Below are 16,353 nucleotides of genomic sequence, written 5' to 3' on the forward strand. Positions count from 1 at the left end.
TCCAGAACATGACAGGAAAACATTTATTCTGAAATAATCCATCTTTATCGTAGGAGAAAATACGCGGAATACAAACTCTCGGTCTTTTTAAAATATGGTATTTTTTTCTCCCATGTGATATTTTTTATTGCATGATACTTTTTCTTTGGTCACATATGACACTTCCTCGCTGTCCTATTACACTTTGTCGTTTCCTTATTCTGCCTGTATTTGCATATTATTATTATTGTTCATTATTATTATAATCATAGGTAAATTCACTTGCATATAACAAGTGTGTTAATAGGTTTGGTATTATATATGAACAGTTAGACTTTTTTATCTGAGTGAATTCACCTTACCAAAATAACACAGATTTGACACCTTGGGTAAGCCCAGGGTAAGCTCTTCCTTAAACATTTTTTTCTCATTTATTATTATATTAAACTACTTTCATGCCAGTAAAAGGAAGGGTTGTTTTGACCAGAGAAATACACTGCATCCCCAGTCATGCATTTCAGAGAAGGGCGCCCACATGCACAATGACACTGAAGGACATGAGTTCTGAGGGTAGGTTGAAATAACATTATAATTTACCCTCAAATAGATGACAGATGATTTGAGACATGACTGAGGTTTTCAAAACACACGAACAAATAAATAAAGCTGAGCAGCGGTTCTCTAAAAACCTCCATCAGAGTGTGGGGACATAAATAGAAACCTGCCTTTTCTGGCGTTGCCAGATCCCGATGCTGAATCTAATACACCGAAATCCTTTGCAAACCATATTAATGCTCAGTCAAGCTCACTCAGATTATAGGATGTGAGGAAACTATTGTACACTGGGCCAAATGGTCTGTTCTCAATCTAGCTCTTTTGTTCGCGTATTTAAAAGCAATTAAAAGACATAATTAGACTGAATGATTTGTTAAAAGAATAAACACAGTATGTACAGAAGCAGAGGAAAAAAACGCTAATTATTTCACTTTGACGTTACACTTCCACAGAGCACTTCCGTTCTATTCTTAATCTTTTGTTTAACTTTTGGTAAATAATGTTTTTTCTTCTTCAAGGTACCACATCTACAGTAGTGGTAGTTTCGTGTCTTTGGCGGCCTGACTCATCTCCTTTCAGGGAAAGTTTAACAGATCCCAGAACAGCCCTTTTAAGTTTGCCATTTCAACTGCAATAGGTATTTGCAGTGTTGTTCTCAGTTCTCAGCCTTTTTATATTTCAATGCAGCATTAGCGGTACAAATCCAACCGAGTGATGGCCTCAGGCCTGGTGCAGAACTCCCTTTGCCATTCGGACATATTGGCTTTGTGATTCATGGCCAGCCTGAGGATTAACTCAATCGATTAAAAAACAATTTACAAAACAGCTCTTATGGAGACATGAATAAAGCTTCTGCATTGATGAGATGAGGATGGATTTGATGTGTTCATCTGATTCTCATTCCTTTGCATCCAATTGACACACATCATGAAAACCAGTCCACACTTGTCTGAAATCAAATTAGCATAGAAAATTCACACATTTTTCATCTGCAACACTCCACTTTATTAAATTAGAACAATGTGCAATATAAATCAAAGCAATTATACATCAGCAAAATCCATTCCTCACACACACACATAATGTTCTGTATGTATCTACTGTTGTTATACTCCAGTTTAATCAACATAATGAAAATTTCATAATAATTTGATTTCTCAATGAACTAGATGTATAGGCCTCAATGTACACAAAGACAGGGAGATGAGAATAAAATATGACTTACAATACAAATCAACTGTGATTTTGGAATTATTATATTAGCACTGAACACAGATCGATTATAGTAATGAGTTCAATAATTAACTGAAGCTATCAGCAACACATTTAAGAAAATTAGTGAAAAGTGATGTTTTACATGTATTCCATTTGTTAATCCATCATAAATCACTTTTTTGATAGCTGGCTGTCTCTGTCTTCATAAACATGTAATGTAATTCATGCCGTGTGATTCATACATTGGCCAACTGCCATTAAACATCAGTTGTGTTCTGTCACTTCCATGAAGAGCAAGATTTTAACATAGAACAACATATCAATCCTTGACTCATTATTGTCAGAAAAAGATTGGTGTTGACTGAAATTAATGGGTACAAAATGAGAATGTATATCTTGTTAAGAGACACAGGTGGAAATTAAGCTGAAATCTAACACTAGCAACATTACAAGTCACAATGAAAATGTTCAATAGAAGGGTTCCAGCACAATCTTTGACTAGTATATTCTTAAAAAACACAAATTAGGTCATTATCTTTGGTTTCCTAATAATAAATAATTGCTTCTCTACCCAGGGAAGAATTCAATTTATATTATGATTCTGAAGAAAAACAAAATTAATTCTCAAAAAACAACAACAATAATAGTACATGATATTACAAGTATTTCCTTTCTAGGGTCAGATTTTCTACATCCTGGTAATTTTGCTATTGGAATTCAGACCATTGTGGGTGAGTGTTTTGGAAAATAAATATAAAAAATACTTATATAAATGGATAGAGGTACTATTTTTCTAGTGTAGAGCCTGGCCAATCACACAGTAAAATGAGTCCTGGATAAATGCTCAGTGGCCGAGTGATTATCAATTGATATTCTTTTGTAAAAGAGGCAAATACATAACAGACATGATCTCATAACTCACAATCAATAACCCCCTAATGATTCTATTTGTAGACTACTCTGACTGTTATCATATACATGTACTCTGGCTAATCATAAAACTCCTGGAATGGGCTCTGATTTTGTTCGAAACCTCCCTGGAGAGCACAGGATACACACTTCGTGTAATAGTGGATTCAAGTCTTCCCAGTAGTAGTTCTCTGTGATTTGAACAATTATTGAAGACCCACAGTTAAAACATCCTGAATTTTCATTACATTATATTTAATTTTACTCTCTGCCATGTTTTAAGATTGTATAAATTCATTTGTTAGTACCCATTTGTTTTCACATATTGTCATGATTTCAATGTTTGTGGGTATGGAAAACATTGAAGGGGACATAAGGCCAGTTTCTTCCAGAATGCCCCAGATCATGGGCTTTCTTTAGTTTTCATATGGATAACAGTTTGAAATAGGCCTCCCGAGAGTGTTAGTCATGGCATGAGGTACAAACTGCCTGTTTCATGTTCAATCAGCTTGGACTTGCCACTGAGAAAGAAACCCCTCAACAACTGTTTTAATCAACCATCTTTGGGTGATTAGAAATTTGTCAGTGACTGAAATGTGGCCTGCAATGTTTTTGTAAACCCGGCAGATGGTCGTGGTTATCCCAAAAACATACTTGTGAAGCAGGAAAGAAGACGATCAATTATTTTTCATCCCTTCATGCCAGTTCCCTGAAGAGCACAATGTCCTACTTAAGCCTGGAAAGAAAACACATTTTTAACTCCTTCATCAAAATATATCTGTCCTAAATTTACATAGGTGTTCTGTCAAATTTTCTTACTCTGAGTGCCACTTCAAACCATTTGAACACCCCAAACATATACCTACAGTTTTCCCTTAGACCAATATGCTGTAAATTCTAGATAAAACATATAATTTAGTGGAACATGCAGTCAAATAATTCAAACATTAACAAAAATACAGAATTGCTGTTAGAGACAGTTAGTGAAGATCATCAAGGTTAGAGATTTAAAAGTCAGAAGATTCTTTCATTTTTAATTATTCGAAGAGATAGACTGACATTTACCAACAAAAGTATTTTGCTGTGAGGCCACAGTTTATTTATATGCAGAATGACTATCACAGGATTAGGCAGTAGAAAAAAAAATGTTCAATGCAGTAGGGATGTATTGTCAAATCTCAAGTCAGATTTTCTGTAAAAATGATTGACAAGAGTAAGCAGACTCCAAATATTTGGGGAAAGTAAAATTATCCATTGAAATTCAAAAGCTAATCTCTTCCATTATTTCTTAATAATGATGCTGCATCTCAAATGTGTTACTCAAAAGAACAAGAAAAAGCATAATGCATTCTCAGATAAAAGCACACCTCTCAATAAGAGCACGGAGAGATGTGATTTCCACAGACTGAAAACATGATGTGACAAGCAGTTTGACACTAGACCCCTACTAATTTCCGTTATTTGTAAAGGGACTCCTCTGAATCGAAACAGCTCGCTATAACAGGTCAGAATGGTTGGGACCATGTCAGACTTCTTATAAACCCCCCTCTTAGTACAGGAGAAAAAAGCAGCCATTGATTTCCAGTGAAAGCCCCAGGAGTCGAGGGAAAGCAGCCAGAACGTGGCACCAGCTGCTCTCGGCTGGAAGCCTTTGTAGCTGAGAGAGAGAAGAAAGGGAAACTATTGTGCTCGAAACAGAATAATGCTGAAATTAAGACTGGAGAGAGGTGAGGTTGACACTACTACTCCATCGTGATGTACTATGAACTCCCCCCTTTTCCAACAAGCAACAGAATTCCCTTTATGAATGAAGAGCAACTGGACTGGGTCCACAGGAGGTTTCTCATGCTCTTTTACGTTCATGTAATCCACTTACTTTTATCACATTGATTCTGATAAAAATAGGTTTGGCCAAATAATGATGTCCATAGGAAGGCTGACTATATAAATAAAGACATAAATAAATATTTCAAGCAAGCAGTGTCAGCATTACGCTTTCAGTGATTTTAGCTTACAAGGTCTACAGAAGGAAATAGTGTTACAACCCTAGCTGTGTAGGGTATACTAAAATACTTATGAATATTTCTGCAAGACTGCAATGAACCCAATTGAGGTATAATGAATGCATTTAATTTACATTGAGAATAAAAACATTTCCATTGTATTACTTTATTTATTATGCAAAATAAAAAACAAAAACATTTTTTTTATTGCACTTCTTCAGAGAAACATGCGTTCAGTCTTTATCCAGGACAAAACACTTAAGGGACTTTTGTCTGTACAAGGTAGCAGTCACTCAAAGAACTTCAAATATAACCCGGCTAATCCACAGAGGAAATTTAAGAGCAAGTAACAGGATCTCCTGCTTTTCTGACTTCTCTTTGATCTGATCCAAATTTGATTTCCTAACATCAACATTGCCACAAACTGAAAGGATTTGTCTCTTTCAAATCAAAAAGGCTTTCTTACTCTGATTTCACTCCCTCTGCACTGATTGTATCAAATTGGACCCTTTAACATAGGGTCACTAAAAGCCAGTGTGGTCTTTTAAAATCCACATTATCTAATCAGAACCACATTGAATTTTAAAAGTGACATGGTACCTGTCAAAAAAACCTTTAAAAGTAGTTGTTGCAAGAGAATTAATTCTGTAACTATTGGCTGGTTTCACAGACCTTGATTAGCACTAGTCTAGCTCTATCTGACTCATGCTAATGTGGGTCTGTGAAAGCAGCCCTATAAGTTACAAAACCTGGACTAGTTGGAAATAACTAAGACTTTGATCAGAGCCAAGACCCTGCAGTGCCACAAAGGATTTGTCTACATGGTAAGTTATTCTGTCACTCAGTCAATGAGGTAATCTGAAAGAAACAGAAACAGCTTGTAAAGACACAGGAGAACTGAAAGGGGTAGTGCTTTCTTCAATGTTCACAAAAATATTTCCTAAGGGAATGGCCACATTATCACCCAGCTTCAATTTGAAGGAAAATAATTTGTCGTAGTTCTCCAACAGGCTCTCAAAAGAGATTTCATATCATTATACAACTACCCAGCACAAAGTGATAGAATTCTCTGTTCAAATAAACGTCCAGTTACAATTTTGCTCACAAGCTTCAGTTGCTCTTACAGGGTGTTACTAAAAATGAGCATCTACTGAGTCTGTGTGTGTGTGTGTGTGTGTGTGTGTGTGTGTATATATATATATATATATATATATATATATATATATATATATATATATAATGCACATACATATCTATTCCGTTATTCCCTTTCACCACAGGAAGGTAATGATAAGCTTAGAATGGAGATGCATTTTACAATGAACTTATGCAGCTATTAGGCACCTGAGCCCCAGAGCTTAGTTGAAATCTCTTCTAATGACAATGACACCTTGCTGGGTATGCCATTAAACTCCAGGTGGTTTTCAGATTCTTTATGAATATGATATGTGACTGAGAAAGTTACTATTAAAGTAAATGAAGAGGCAACAGCATTGTGGCACCTGAGATAGACATTGGTGCAATGTGAGGAGACAGAAGATGAATAAAGTGTGGAGAGATGAGCTAGAGGGTTGTTCCCCCCCAAGTTTGCTTGTGCATTTATTTATTTATTAGAGACAGGCTTGATAATTTACATAATTCGATTTCTTTATAACACAGTACTTGGAAGAGAATGCATTACAAAATGTTATGAGTGGGTAATATAATTGTGTCTGTGTGTGTACTTCCCCCTACTGCAGTCCACAGCAGCAGACATTATGTACCATTGTGTGTCTATATATTATGCATTTGTATTATATAAACATGTTTCTCGCTCTTATTATAAAAGATCACAATACAAACTTAACAGAAGTGGTACAAACTCAGAATGGAATGCTAACATAAAGAGTAAAATAAGATTCTACATTTGTATTAACTATTAGTGCTGATAAAACTAGTCTGATAAATATTCATGTTCAATATAAATTATGTGAATGTGTGAAAATAATCCAACAGTATATGTTTGGACATAATGGAGTTTGCAAAAAAGCTAATAGGAAAAACGTAAATGAAAAATTAATGCCTTTTCAGCACAAAAAGCTGGCAAATTGAATCCAACCCTCATTAACACAACTATTCTAATGAGATTTAAGGGCTGTCAACAATAAGTGACTGATATTAAAATGTATTCAAGTACCCAATTTTACTAGGAAGGGCTCCTGATTGACAACAATAATCTAGTGAAAATGTAAAATCTAACCTGCATATGAGAAAAATAGCCTTCAGTCGTTTCCTTATTTATAATTAAGTCTCAAAAACTGTATCATTTTAAAAGAGTAAACTTAATAATGTAAATAAGGAGTAAACTCAGTGTCGACACCCTATAGTGTAATTCTTTAACACTGTAAAGACAATTCGATATTATTGCACCTTTAAACGTAAACTCGTTTGGCCTAGAACACATCACAATACACTTATACCTCATGCTTTCAAATCAAAATGCAGGTGTGCTAGAATGAGATTTGTAGTATTTTTTATATTTCTAAAGGATATACAGAACATTTTCATAGGATTTTAGTACGGCCTCGTAGTAGGATGATTCTGCATAAATCTTAGTTTTGTGGTCATGGGTAGATTCAACCAGGAACCAAAGAACTGCAAACATGCTGGCAAATGCACATTTGAATTTCCATGAAAATTGATCTACTATATTTCATATTAGTCAAGGATTAGTGATAAAATATTACAACAGACATTATTGCAACATGAACGACAATGTATTTGTTTTGTTTACTATAATGGCCACTTATATTAATTAATGACTTACCCCCAGTAGATTAATTATTAAGTAGTAAATGTAGAAATTATTTAGCAGTCTTGAAGCAGATTTATAGGTCATCCTTCAGTCTAGGTTTATACAGCTGACTGCACCTTTTTGTCCTCAGCTGAAGCTTGACTGAAGTATGAGCAACAAACGTATAGTGCTATATACACTTCATACTTCATATAGAGACAAGATTTTTTTATCTAGAAGGGCCTCAATGTCTTCAGTTATTCGGAATGCCCAAATAATCCCTATTGTTTTATACATGTTTAAAAAAATACCAACAAAGATTACACATCTCCAGCAGCAATTACAGTTCAAACACAGTTTAGAAGATTTCATTGAATTAACTCACAAAGGGGATCTATCACATGCTGGTCAAGACCATTTGCACAATTTGTTGACAAACCTCCAATATAAACATATTACACATGGTGGGCTTCTCTCTCTGAGGCACTTAGTGCTGTTCGATCTTTATTCAGATCATCTCTGACCCAACAGGGCCCTGACACGGACAACGTTTCGGCAAATGCCCTTCATAATAATAATGATTTATATCTGTTTCATCATGAATTATGGCTACTTGTTTTTATAAGATCATTATGGTGTTAAAATAGAATTAGCTACATCACATTCTCAGGATTGATTATTAACAGTATTGACAGTAGAGACATTTTGATAAAAACTACAATCAATGTTACATACTGATGCTGTTCTCAATGTTCTCTTCACTGGATGCGTTACTTAAATATACCCCTTGTACTCTCAGGCCTGTTTTTTGACTTGGTTCTTGGACTGTACCATCACTGCATATTGCAGCTGGTCTCATATGTTGTGAAACTGGCGTCTGCTGGACCACCTGTCCTGTCTGGCATTCATTCGCCACTTGGACATTGACTCATTTATAATTCAGGCAGTAAGAAAAGATAATTGATCAGAGCCATATATTTATATATATACTCACCTAAAGGATTATTAGGAACACCATACTAATACTGTGTTTGACCCCCTTTCGCCTTCAGAACTGCCTTAATTCTACGTGGCATTGATTCAACAAGGTGCTGAAAGCATTCTTTAGAAATGTTGGCCTATATTGATAGGATAGCATCTTGCAGTTGATGGAGATTTGTGGGATGCACATCCAGGGCACGAAGCTCCCGTTCCACCACATCCCAAAGATGCTCTATTGGGTTGAGATCTGGTGACTGTGGGGGCCAGTTTAGTACAGTGAACTCATTGTCGTGTTCAAGAAACCAATTTGAAATGATTCGACCTTTGTGACATGGTGCATTATCCTGCTGGAAGTAGCCATCAGAGGATGGGTACATGGTGGTCATAAAGGGATGGACATGGTCAGAAACAATGCTCAGGTAGGCCGTGGCATTTAAACGATGCCCAATTGGCACTAAGGGGCCTAAAGTGTGCCAAGAAAACATCCCCCACACCATTACACCACCACCACCACCAGCCTGCACAGTGGTAACAAGGCATGATGGATCCATGTTCTCATTCTGTTTACGCCAAATTCTGACTCTACCATCTGAATGTCTCAACAGAAATCGAGACTCATCAGACCAGGCAACATTTTTCCAGTCTTCAACTGTCCAATTTTGGTGAGCTTGTGCAAATTGTAGCCTCTTTTTTCTATTTGTAGTGGAGATGAGTGGTACCCGGTGGGGTCTTCTGCTGTTGTAGCCCATCCGCCTCAAGGTTGTACGTGCTTTGCTATGCTTTGCTGCATACCTCGGTTGTAACAAGTGGTTATTTCAGTCAAAGTTGCTCTTCTATCAGCTTGAATCAGTCGGCCCATTCTCCTCTGACCTCTAGCATCAACAAGGCATTTTCGCCCACAGGACTGCCGCATACTGGATGTTTTTCCCTTTTCACACCATTCTTTGTAAACCCTAGAAATGGTTGTGCGTGAAAATCCCAGTAACTGAGCAGATTGTGAAATACTCAGACCGGCCCGTCTGGCACCAACAGCCATGCCACGCTCAAAATTGCTTAAATCACCTTTCTTTCCCATTCAGACATTCAGTTTGGAGTTCAGGAGATTGTCTTGACCAGGACCACACCCCTAAATGCATTGAAGCAACTGCCATGTGATTGGTTGGTTAGATAATTGCATTAATGAGAAATTGAACAGGTGTTCCTAATAATCCTTTAGGTGAGTGTACATACATGACTTTTCACTTTTGTCTGATATCCCAATAGTTTTGGTAATATATATATATATACACTACTGGTCAAAAGTTTTAGAGCACCCCCATTTTTCCAGTTTTTATTGAAAGTTAAGCGTAAAGTTAAAGGTAAGCGATAAACTGCCAGAGGTTTAGGTTACCAAAAACTTAAAAATAATGTACATTTCAGAGTTATATATTATTATTATTTTGTATTTCTTGGCAGACACCCTTATCCAGGGTGACTTACAAAATATACACCCTCTTAAGCATTATTTGGCAGTGTTACACACAGCTCCTGTGCATAGAAGTTACACTGTATTCGTACAATGCACACAACGTTTAAAAGCTCATTCTCTTGGCTACCAGCACGTTTCATTCTCAAACACATCCGATTTACAGTTTCCGTGTCGCCCGCCGTCATTCAGAGCCCGGCAGGTAAACGTGCAGTCTGCTCCGGGGCGGGGGGGTGAGGGTTCTCATTCTGATGCTCACAGATCTCGGTTTCAATCGGATTTCTTTGCAAATAGGCTTGTTTTGTTCAGAACAACTTAACGATGTTCTATCAAACACAGAGAAGTTCAGATCCAATTATGTAAAATTGTTGTGTATTAGTACACTGTAAACAGTGTCTTTCAAGTTGGAAGCACTGCCCAAGGGGGAGGGGTTTCTGCGCACTTCCGTAGGAACCCGATCGAAATGTCACTCTATCAAAGCTGCCATTGGCCCCTGCGCTCATCACTCAGAACAGGTCCCTTCCCACATCCTGTTCTATAAAACGTGACGTCAGCGCAGGTTTGTCCTCTTTTTCCATTTCGTTGGACCTGAGAACGTGAGCTTTCTGTGTCTGTGTTTGTATAAACATTCAAACTGCGTATTTCGGCTGGCTGGCTCACTTCATAGTGTTGTTCACCACTGTTTTCGCTACACATCGTCTCTGTCTTGTGTGTGTTTAGTTATTATTGATAGCTAATCCCGATTCTGTCCCATCCGCACACAGGAGGTCCGGCTGAGCTTTCGGTTTCAGTTTCGTTCACAAGAAGAGCCGTTTTAAAATATTAGTCGTGTTTATATAGTGTTATATATATTCTGACTGCTTGCTGTGTTGGTTTTTTGTCCACAGGACCTTTTCCTCCGCAGCAGGAGTGCTAGCAGCGGCAGTAAAATTCGAGGCCCGGCTGCCCGGTATGAGGTGCTGCTCTGCCGGCTTGCACCCACACTACAGCCTGCAGCTGCGGCTGTAGGAGATCTTGCTCTCTCAGTTCACTGAGAACGAGCACTGCTAGCCCTCCCCGGTCTGTGTGTGTAGGCCTCGGTTTTAGATCCCGCTACGGCTGGTGGTCTACTACCCTCGGCCCCCAGACTCCGTGTCACCCGGTGTCCCCGGAAACCCCCAGCACACACAATGGTAAAGACTTAACTCTCATAAGACACGAAATGCTTTAAAGTTTCTAATATGTTTATCTATATGCCTAGAATAATCTTTAAGAAATTAAAATTAAAAGGGGTGTGAAACCGTTTTAATACTAATATTTACATGTATTTAAACATTTTATTTTTGTACTTTGTCAGATGAATGTACTAAATATAAGCAACTAGGTATATTACTAATTCACAGAATTGTGTGTGTGTTGGGAAGGGTCATTTGAAGGTGTGATTCCCCACCTCTGATGTCTGGACATTGACTATACCTTTACAAAGAATTTTGGATCTTGACACAAAATAATTGACTACCCCTGCGGTAGAGTATATTTGAAAATCGGTTAATTTGTTTCTTAGTTATAGAAACATTAACATAAACTTTTTTTTTTAATTAGTCAAAGAGTTCTAATAAAAGTGGTTATGGATTCATTTTAAGTAGGACATTTTTTAAGCAATACATACATAGCATATTGAAGTAACTTCACATAATGACATAAACCTATACATAAAAAAGAGGTGAACCAAATGACTCCCAATTGCTGATTAATTAAATCTCATTACTTTATATACTCAATTTTTTTTTTTTAAGAAATTGCAGGTGTTTTTGGACGTAGAAATAGTGTTGAAAACTATTTTATCTTCACAATGTTCGGTTTAGTGGCCTAGGTCTCATTCTCATCTGTAATTCAGCACTCACATACATATTAATTTGTGTATTTATTTAATTATTAAAAGTGGAATTTAATCTGCGAAACATCAATAATTATGTATTTTATAATTGATTTATGCAAGGCCTTATCTGCAATCAAAGAGAGAACATGCTCTCGCTAGCACTCTACGGAGGTTTCATTTTTTAATGAGTGGGTCTATGATGATTCACAATGGCTGCATTCATTTCATTTCTAATCCTACACCATTAAAAAATGTTCTTGATAGATACTGTGTGGATTTATTCTTTAAAGCACTTATATTTATCTCATTTTATGTTAATCCCTTCCTTAGATGCGCTGGGCTGATGTTGTTCACTTCATGAGGTCCTTGCAATTTAAGTGTCTCTGAATACATTATTTCTGAATTCAGGCCAGAGATTTCTCCTAGCACCAATTTACAGCTTCTGTCTACCTCTAGTTAAAAAGAACTCAATGCTAAACATTTCCAGTCCCGTAGGCATCCAAAGTCCTAACTGAAAATGGTTCCAAAGGCTTTTTGAGCCAAGGCTCCTTTTGTTCCATATTGTCATGGTAACAGAATTTCCCAGTTATGTTTGGCCTAGGTCCTCAAAAAGCCTGAGCACAATAACATAGCTAAACTGTACTTAGGCACAAAGTATTCCAAAGAAACTGACCATTGCAAATGCTACTGCCTATTAATAATCATTTTTAAAACGGTCACAACCGGCACCAATGGAAAATCAAACGTTATTTAAACCTGAAACAAAATGTGGTCCACTCAGCTCAATCAGGAGGCCCACTGTTAGTCACTGAAGTTTTTCTCTTTGCATTTTTGCTTTTCAGAGCAGCATCAATCACATTGCCTAAATCTACATCGTGGCAGCCGTGCTGTGTTTTACTGATGATTAATAATTGTGCCATATATTCAAAAACAGCTACCAAATCCAAGACCTAGTAAGTGAACACCAGCCGAAAGAGTTCTCCCACACAGTACGAACAATATGGCATGCATTCTAGGCTCTGCAGGGTAGATAGGAAATCAAGGCTCTTTTCAACAAAAGTAAAACAAAACTCGTTCATCTTGACAATTGGTTGCTAAAACTCAAGGCCAAGAGTAAAGTTTACCTTTAGGCTGAGCAACTTCCTATTTGCATTTCTTTTGTACTGTCTACTGAAGTTAGGAAAAGGTAAACAATTACATATAAATTATGCAAGTCAGTTTAAATGATCTATTTTTTACAATATGTGAGGCATACAAGTGAACTTACCCGAGGCCAAAAAAACTTGGAAAGGATGAATGGTATGTAATGTACTGTGCAGTCATTTCTAAAGTGATTCATGTATAAAATAAATACAAACATTGTGTTTTATTCAGCAAATAATGCACTAAATGAAAATGATATCTATCTGTCTATCAATCTATAGAAATAATGAGAAACATGGGAAGGCCTTCAGCCTTGATATAGGCTGATGGTGATGGTGATGGTGACAGGTTTACTGATTCTTTGTATACCATGAGCATGAAGCACACACAAAAAAAATCTAAGATCACAATGTAATTTCTAGGATTTGGCAATAGTTTTTGCTATAGTAACAGCTAATTCTGCCAGGGCAACTGTCTTCTTTTCATGTGGATAATCTCTAAAATGTTTCATTGCTACATTCCCCAGTCTTCTACAACAGCATACACATGTTTCAGATTGATAATACTTTGAAACCAGTGCATTTTAAAGTAGGCTAATGAATATTCAGCAAGTGAGGAATTAATAGAAATACCCAAAGCAGACCATTATTCCATTTGAGCTTTTGTTAATTACAGTTATCAATGTGCTCTGGGGATACCCAAAGAGGATACTATACATTAATTAGTCATATCAGTCAAGGGCACCTTTATATTTATCTATTTTTCACATCTGCCTTTATCACATAACACTTAGGCTTCAATATATTTCAAGTGTTTGTGACTTACTCTTATGTTACTTCAATGGCAAATTCATTTTTTGTATATATATATATATATATATATATATATATATATATATATATATATATATATATACACACACACACACACAAAGGGGGGGCTTCACCCAGCAGTGGATTGATATAGGGTGATGATTTTATATATATATATATATATATATATATATATATATATACACACACACACACACACACAGTGCCTTACAAAATAATTCACTCCCCTGCAAAGTTTCCACATTTTGTTGCACATGAGTTAGCAATCATGAAACTTTCAAATAGGACTTTATATTTAGAATTTACACAATCTACTCCTAATATAGCTATCAAATGCTGATTTTATGTAAATAAGTTATTTTCAAAGAAAATTAGAAGATTCTCAATTGCATACATTTTCAACCTCTTGTTACGGCAACCCTAAATCAGTTCAGGTGCAAAAGATTTGTTTGAAAGGTTACAAAATTTGTGTTATTGTCTGTCTCTCTGTGTAATCAACGCATTTTATCTTGATTTCAGATATGTTTCTTCAGTTAAATATTGAATTTCAAGCCACAACTCACATACTGATACGGCAAACCAACCATGAAGACCAAGGCGTTTTCTAAACAAATCAGAGAAAATGTGGTTGAGAAACACAGATCAGGGGAAGGTTACATGAAAATTTCAAAGTGACCATATACAGTGAAGACCATCATTAAGAACTGGAATGTGCTTCATACCACCCAGTCACTACCCATGTCTGAAATGGGACTCAGTGTTAATACATCAACACTATCCCAGTCCCTACATAAAGCTGGCCTGGGTGAGGGAGTGGCAAGCAAGCAACCATTCCTGAAAATAATCCATCTTAAATCTCGTATGGGGTTTGCGACAAAGCATGTAAATGATACTGCAGACATGTGGCAAAAGGTTTTGTCATCAGATGAGACAAATTCAAAGCATTATATCTGGCGCAAGCCCAACACAGCACATAACCCAGTCAACACCATCCCACCGGTCAAGCATGGTGATGGCAGAATCATGTTATGAGGATACTTCATATAAACAAGGACTGGGATGCTTGTTAGGATTGAGTGGGAAATGGATGGTGGAAATCTAAAACAGAATTGAGAAATTACATTTTAGGGGGACAATAACATGGAGTACAAGGCCAAAGGCACAGAGAAATGGGTTAAAAATAAGAAAGTGAATGTCCTTGAGTGTCAAAGTCCAAACTTGAATCCAATATTGCAAGCAATTTTGTGAGGAGGAATTGGCAAAAATTACACCACCCCACTGTGCAAAGCAGGTCAAAACCTATCCTAAAAGACTCACAGCAGTCAGGTGCTGATGCAGGGGGCTGAACACTTACAGAATCAGTCAATTTCAAATGAAATATATTTGCATGTTTTGGTGACATTCAGAGCATATATACAGTATATATAAAGCAGCAATTTCATATATTAATAAACAAATATACAAAAACCTGCTTAACATCTCATGTCTGTACTTCCAGTTTGGGAAATTGGAAAAATACCCAGCAAGACAGATGCTCATTTTCTAATGTATTGCTATATGTAATTGTTTTGTATGAATGGTTGAGGTGGTTTTATTTACAATGCAGAAGAGCAGAACTGCTTTTTTATTTGTAAATTAGCAACAATCTGCATCAAACTGTCCTTGTACGGCACTTTTTAAGGAACATATTTCAATTCACAGGTACAAATAAGAATTTCAGGTCTGTGCATTACCAGCATACACTGTATTCACCATACAGGTATTATGTAATATTGAATACTGAAAGCAATTATCTCCTCCATTAGGTTTAAAGACCCTCACTAGAATTTTAATCAAACCAAGTATTTTTTCCATGATATATTGTATAGTTCAAACAAAAGAGGGCAATCAAACAAATACACACTCTTTCAAATGTCCTACAGCTTGCAGCCCAAAAAACAACATTCCCCAGAAGAGTTTAATGTTTAGGTTATTCAGTCTTTAAAAGTCACTTTTATCATTGAGGGAATCGTGATGGAAGATTTTCATCTTGTATTTAGAGTACAGAGGTACAGAAGTGCTGTGGGGGTCAAGGCACCAGCTATGCACGGCAAAAGTTTTTTTTTTTTCCTTTGGTGCCACTCTAAAATACATTCAGACAATGTAGCTTAGCTTTTTACTGACTACTATTTACCTAGTTAAAGAGGCAATGTGTTTGTAGCATTGATTTTGGCATTCTGAAAAGATCTTATTTGGGGGGCAAGAATAATTATAATTTACAAAATCATATCCCTACTTCACTGGGAGCTGGGAAGAGCTCCTTGCAACTAATGTTTTGCTTGCACGAGAGGATTAGAGTGAATCAGGTCTAACTGTAATTTAAAAGTGTCCTTTTAATGTGGAAAATGAGGAGCTGTATGTTTCAATAATTATTTCATTCAACTGAATCTCACTAGTTTGTCTTTTCCTTTGTTTACACAGGGCACCTATATCCAATTTGATTGTCAGTAATTGAATACCAATTATTTTGATACCCAGCTGGCTGTAAACAACTGTATATAAGAACTGCTCATGTGGGGTAACATATCATTTTTCACATGACAACAGTTGGGTGGTTCACCATTAGCAACCAAACAGGCTTGGCATATAGTCTCAGGCCT

The 16,353-nt window shown here is 36.6% G+C and overlaps 1 long non-coding RNA gene across 2 annotated transcripts; it reads left to right on the top strand.

Moving 5' to 3' along the window:
• The first annotated feature begins 10,443 nt into the window (after nt 1–10,443).
• Nucleotides 10,444–16,140, top strand: LOC136754980 (uncharacterized). 2 transcript variants are annotated; one of them, XR_010817613.1, is made up of 4 exons: nt 10,444–10,476; nt 10,768–11,052; nt 12,581–12,691; nt 14,234–16,140. It is a non-coding gene; the product is annotated as an uncharacterized LOC136754980 (long non-coding RNA). The 2 variants fall into 2 exon arrangements; XR_010817612.1 differs by having other exon boundaries at nt 10,456–11,052.
• The last annotated feature ends 213 nt before the right edge of the window (nt 16,141–16,353 follow it).

This window comes from Amia ocellicauda, chromosome 8, assembly GCF_036373705.1.
Source record: "Amia ocellicauda isolate fAmiCal2 chromosome 8, fAmiCal2.hap1, whole genome shotgun sequence".
In the NCBI taxonomy this organism is placed as follows: Eukaryota; Metazoa; Chordata; class Actinopteri; order Amiiformes; family Amiidae; genus Amia; species Amia ocellicauda.